General features: G+C 36.2%; 1 long non-coding RNA gene across 1 annotated transcript in view; it reads left to right on the top strand.

Moving 5' to 3' along the window:
* LOC136027517 (uncharacterized) overlaps window positions 1–1376 on the top strand; it is a 7935-nt gene extending 6559 nt beyond the window's left edge. The window contains exon 2 of the long non-coding RNA XR_010617617.1: window positions 55–1376. This is a non-coding gene — a long non-coding RNA (uncharacterized LOC136027517). The remainder of the gene's footprint in view (window positions 1–54) is intronic.
* The last annotated feature ends 4286 nt before the right edge of the window (window positions 1377–5662 follow it).

The raw sequence follows: 5662 nt of genomic DNA on the forward strand, positions 1-5662 counted from the left end.
ATATATATCTATATATATAAAAATAAGTTGTCTGTCTGTGGATGTGTGGATCAGGTGACGTCACCTGAAAAAACTGGATCAGGTGACGTCAAAACTGAAAAAACTAAAAAAAGGCAAAAACTACAAAAAAACTAAAAACTAATAAAAAAAATAAAAAAGCTAAAAAACTAAAAAAAACTAAAAAAAGGCAAAAACTACAAAAAAAACTAAAAACTAATAAAAAAGCTAAAAAACTAAAAAAACTAAAAAAAGGCAAAAACTACAAAAAAAAACTAAAAACTAATAAAAAAGCTAAAAAACTAAAAAAACTAAAAAAACTAAAAAAAGGTAAAAAACTAAAAAAACTAAAAACTAAAAAAAACTAAAAAAAAGGAAAAAACTGAAAAATAAGCTAAAATAAAGGTAAAAACCAATAAAAAACTAAAAAAAAAACTGAAAAAAAATAAAAAAAGGCAAAAACTACAAAAAAAACTAAAAACTAATAAAAAAAGTAAAAAAGCTAAAAACTAAAAAAAACTAAAAAAGGTAAAAAACTAAAAACAATAAAAAATAAAAAAAAAATAAAAAAAAGGAAAAAACTGAAAAATAAGCTAAAATAAATGACGACACTCAAAGAGAAAGCGACCAGGACAAAAGGAATGTTCGATTAGCAATCAACAAAGCACCGGGACACAGGGAGTATAAATGACGACCAGGACATAAGTAAAAAAAAAAATTAACAAAACTAAAAAGAAGGTAAAAACTACAAAAAAAACTAAAAAAAAAAAAAGACACTCAAAGAGAAAGCGACCAGGACAAAAGGAATGTTCGATTAGCAATCAACAAAGCACCGGGACACAGGGAGTATAAATGACGACCAGGACATAAGTAAAAAAAAAAATAACAAAACTAAAAAGAAGGTAAAAACTACAAAAAAACTAAAAAGAAAAAAAAAACTAAAAACTAATAAAAAAACTAAAAAATCTAAAAATCTAAATAAACTAAAAAAGAAAAAAAAGGAAAAAATAAAGGAGAAAAACAAAACTAAAAAACGAATGTATATACAGACCGGTACACCGGGATACAAATGACGACCGGGACACAGGGAATATAAATGACGACCGGGACACAGGGACACAACTACAACGGGGACACCGGGGGAAACAGGGGGATATAAATGACAACCGGGACAAAAAAACTAAAAAGAAAAAAAAACTAAAAACTAATAAAAAAACTAAAAAATCTAAAAATCTAAATAAGCTAAAAAAGAAAAAAAAGGAGAAAAACAAAACTAAAAGACGAATGTATATACAGACCGGGACACCGGGATACAAATGACGACCGGGACACAGGGAATATAAATGACGACCGGGACACAGGGACACAACTACAACGGGGACACCGGGGGAAACAGGGGGATGTAAATGACGACCGGGACACCGGGACAGGGAATGGTCGATTAGCAATCACCATCAACAAAGCTCAAGGGCAATCATTAGAATCATGAGGTATAGATCTGAATACAGATTGTTTTCCCATGGACCATTATATGTTGCATGTTCAAGAGTCGGTAAACCTGACAATCTATTTATATGCAAAGACAATGGGACAGCAAAGAATGTTGTATATTCGCATGTTTTACGTAGTTAAAGCCATATATATATATATATATATATATATATATATATATATATATATATATATATATATATATATATCTATATTCACAGGTGGGACATAGGGACACAACTACAATGGCGCGTAACTATTATGGCGCGTAACGACTTACGCGCGCGGGGGGGCTTGGGGGGGGCGCGAAGCACCCCCACCAACTAGGTGTTGGGGTGGCGCGAAGCGCCACCCCAACAGCTAGTATATATATATATATATATATATATATATATATATATATATATATATATATATATATATATATATATATATATATCTATCTATATATATAAAAATAAGTTGTCTGTCTGTCTGTGGATGGATCAGGTGACGTCATGTTTCGGCTGACGTCATGAAATTAGTTGCCGTCATTTTTGCTTTGAAGGTGACGTCATTCAAGTTATATAAGACATATGTTCGCCGTCATGTTTCGGCTGACCTCATGAAATTAGCTGCCATCATTTTTGCTTTGAAGGCGTGACGTCATTCAAGTTATATAAGACGTATGTTCGCGTAGAATTCTATTAATGCTTAAGTTTATAATGACTGATGAAGATGCTCAAAGAGTCTATGCCAGAAAACTTGCTGCTGATAGAGAAAGTCAGAAAAGAAAGCGTGCCGAGGAACTACCAGAGCAACGCGAAAGCAGACTTGCTGCTAAAAGAGAAAGTGAAAAAAGAAAGCATGCCGAGGAACTACCAGAGCAACGCAGAAGCAGACTTGCTGCTAAAAGAGAATGTGAAAAAAGAAGGCAGGCCGAGGAATTACAAGAACAGCAAGAAATCAGGCTTGCTGCTGATAGAGAAAGTAAGAAAAGAAAGCGTGCCGAGAAATTACAAGAACAGCAAGAAATCAGGCTTGCTGCTGATAGAGAAAGTAAGAAAAGAAAGCGTGCCGAGGAATTACAAGAACAGCAAGAAATCAGGCTTGCTGCTGATAGAGAAAGTAAGAAAAGAAAGCGTGCCGAGGAATCAGAGCAATCTGAAAGTTATCGCCTGGCATTCAGGTACAACCCAGTCGATGATTAAAGCTTGAGTAGATGTGTTCAAATCGGGACAATGTCTAAAATTTGTCCCTATTGCAAGGCCTTGAAATTCAATGGTGAAACAATGGGAATGTGTTGCGCCTCAGGAAAAGTTAAACTTCCTCTATTGGCTGCACCACCAGAGCCATTGAAGACTTTCCTTACTGGAACTACGTCAGAATCTAAGCGTTTTTTGTCAAAAATCAGACAATACAACTCATGTTTCCAAATGACGTCGTTTGGAGCCCAAATCGAAAATCCAGATCAATTTATGTCTACTTTCAAAGTAAAAGGGCAAAATTATCATAAAGCAGGGTCCCTTCTACCATTCTTAGGCGAGAATCATAAATTTTTACAATTGTACTTCATCAGTGATAGAAATTCTGAATTGAATGCACGTTGCGAAATTTCTCCCAACGTTGAAAGGACAATCGTTTCCCAATTGCAACATCTTTTCCACGAAAATAATAATTTAGTGCGTCTGTTCAAAACAGCCATCGATTTGATGCCTACTGATACTCATAAAATTGTTATTTCCGCTGACAAAACGCCTCCTGGCCAACATGTGCGTAGATACAATGCTCCGACTATCGACGAAGTGGCAATCGTTATGGTCGGTGATCAGTTTTTACCTCGAGATATTATTCTACATAAGCGAAACGCTCAGTTGTTAAGAAATGCTGAAACTCATCGATGCTACGATGCCCTACAATATCCTATCATTTTTTGGGATGGAGCCGACGGCTATCACTTTAATATTAAATTGATGAATCCAGCCACTAACAAAGAAATGAATAAGAAATGCAGTGCAATGCATTATTATTCCTATAGACTAATGATTCGGCAGGATGAAGAAAATTATATTTTAAAATGCCGTGAATTGTTTCACCAATTTGTCGTGGATATATATGCTAAAATTGAATCAGAACGTTTGCTATATATCCGCCTGAATCAGACCAAGCTCCGCTCTGAACAATACATTCATTTGCGAGATGCAGTTATAAATGACGGTAATACCACAAACGTTGGAAGATTAACAATTTTACCTTCGTCATATGCTGGCAGTCCCCGTCATATGCATGAATATGCTCAAGATGCTATTGCGTATGTTCGTCTCTATGGTCGTCCAGATTTATTTATTACATTTACATGTAATCAATCTTGGGACGAGATACTGCAGCTTTTACTTCAAGGACAATCGGCGGTTCATAGGCATGACATTACGGCACGTGTCTTCCGGCAAAAGTTGAAATCACTGATAAACTACCTTGTAAAACATGAAGTGTTTGGGTCAGTGCGATGCTGGATGTACTCAGTGGAATGGCAAAAACGAGGTTTGCCACACGCACATATACTAATCTGGCTACATAAAAAAATTACTTCAAACGAAATTGATGATGTGATTTCCGCTGAAATACCTGATAAAAATGTCGATAAGGGGTTACATGATATTATTGTAAAAAATATGATACATGGACCTTGCGGTGCACTGAACGAAAATTCACCATGCATGGCCAAAGGAAGGTGCACAAAGCAATATCCTCGACTTTTAGTACCCAAAACAATTACTGGCAATGATGGTTACCCACAATATAGAAGAAGATCTACTGAAGATGGCGGTAAAACAGCAATAATAAAGAAGCGTAACGGTACCACCATCGAAGTAGATAACCAGTGGGTTGTTCCATATTCCCCTTTATTATCAAAAACATTTAATGCCCATATAAACGTTGAATACTGTAACTCCGTAAAGGCAATAAAATATATATGTAAATACGTCAACAAAGGCAGTGACATGGCAGTTTTTGGCTTGCAGTCCGAAATCAAAGATTTCGATGAAATCGTAGAATATCAGGCTGGAAGATACATAAGCAGTAATGAAGCTGTTTGGCGAATTCTTTCATTTCCGATACATGAACGTAGTCCAGCTGTTGTTCACTTAGCGGTACATTTACAGAATGGTCAACGTGCAACAAAGAGTCCTGAATCCACCGGATACAACATTAACAGCTTTTTTTTCGCTTTGCAAAAATGATTCTTTTGCAAAAAAACTGCTGTATACTGAAGTGCCTTCGTATTACACGTGGAATACTAAAAATAAAGTATTTGAACGTCGAAAACAGGGTAAGTCAGTCGACGGCCAACCTACCATCTTCAAAGATACCACGATAGGAAGACTCTACACCGTTCACCCCAATCAACATGAATGCTTCTTTCTACGCCTGCTTTTGGTGAATGTACCCGGTCCGACATCCTTTGAGTATTTGAGGACTGTAAATGGTACTATACATGACACTTACCGTAGTGCATGCCAAGCTCTGAATTTATTGGAGAATGACCAACACTGGGATAACTGCATCAATGACGCGTGCGAAACGTCAACCCCAAGTCAAATTCGTGCATTGTTTGGCATCATTTTAACAACTTGCTCTCCATCAGCTCCTACAGATTTATGGGAAAAATATAAGTCAAAAATGTCCGAAGATATACTTCATCGAAAACAGTTAGAGACGTCAGACATGACTTTTGATTTTACACCAGAAATTTATAACTACACTTTAGTTGTTATAGAAGATATTTGCATAAGTATGGCAAACAAACCTCTTCAGGGTTTGGGAATGCCTTCACCTAACCGTATCGCTGCTGTTTCGACATGTGTAGAATTGGATCGTGAACAAAGTTACAGTACGAGTGATCTATTGTCGTATGTACAAAATAACATTTCCAAGTTAACGTCGGAACAAAAAGACATTTATGATACGATAATGCATTGTGTCGATAACAACGTTGGAGAAATTTTCTTTTTGGATGCGCCAGGAGGTACTGGTAAAACGTTTGTGATAAAACTGATTCTGGCATCAATTCGATCTAAAAATGATATAGCGTTGGCAATTGCGTCGTCCGGAATAGCCGCAACATTGCTGCCTGGTGGAAGAACTGCTCATTCCGCTTTGAAATTGCCTCTGAACTTGCATTCTACAGAAACTC

This window comes from Artemia franciscana, chromosome 1, assembly GCF_032884065.1.
Source record: "Artemia franciscana chromosome 1, ASM3288406v1, whole genome shotgun sequence".
In the NCBI taxonomy this organism is placed as follows: Eukaryota; Metazoa; Arthropoda; class Branchiopoda; order Anostraca; family Artemiidae; genus Artemia; species Artemia franciscana.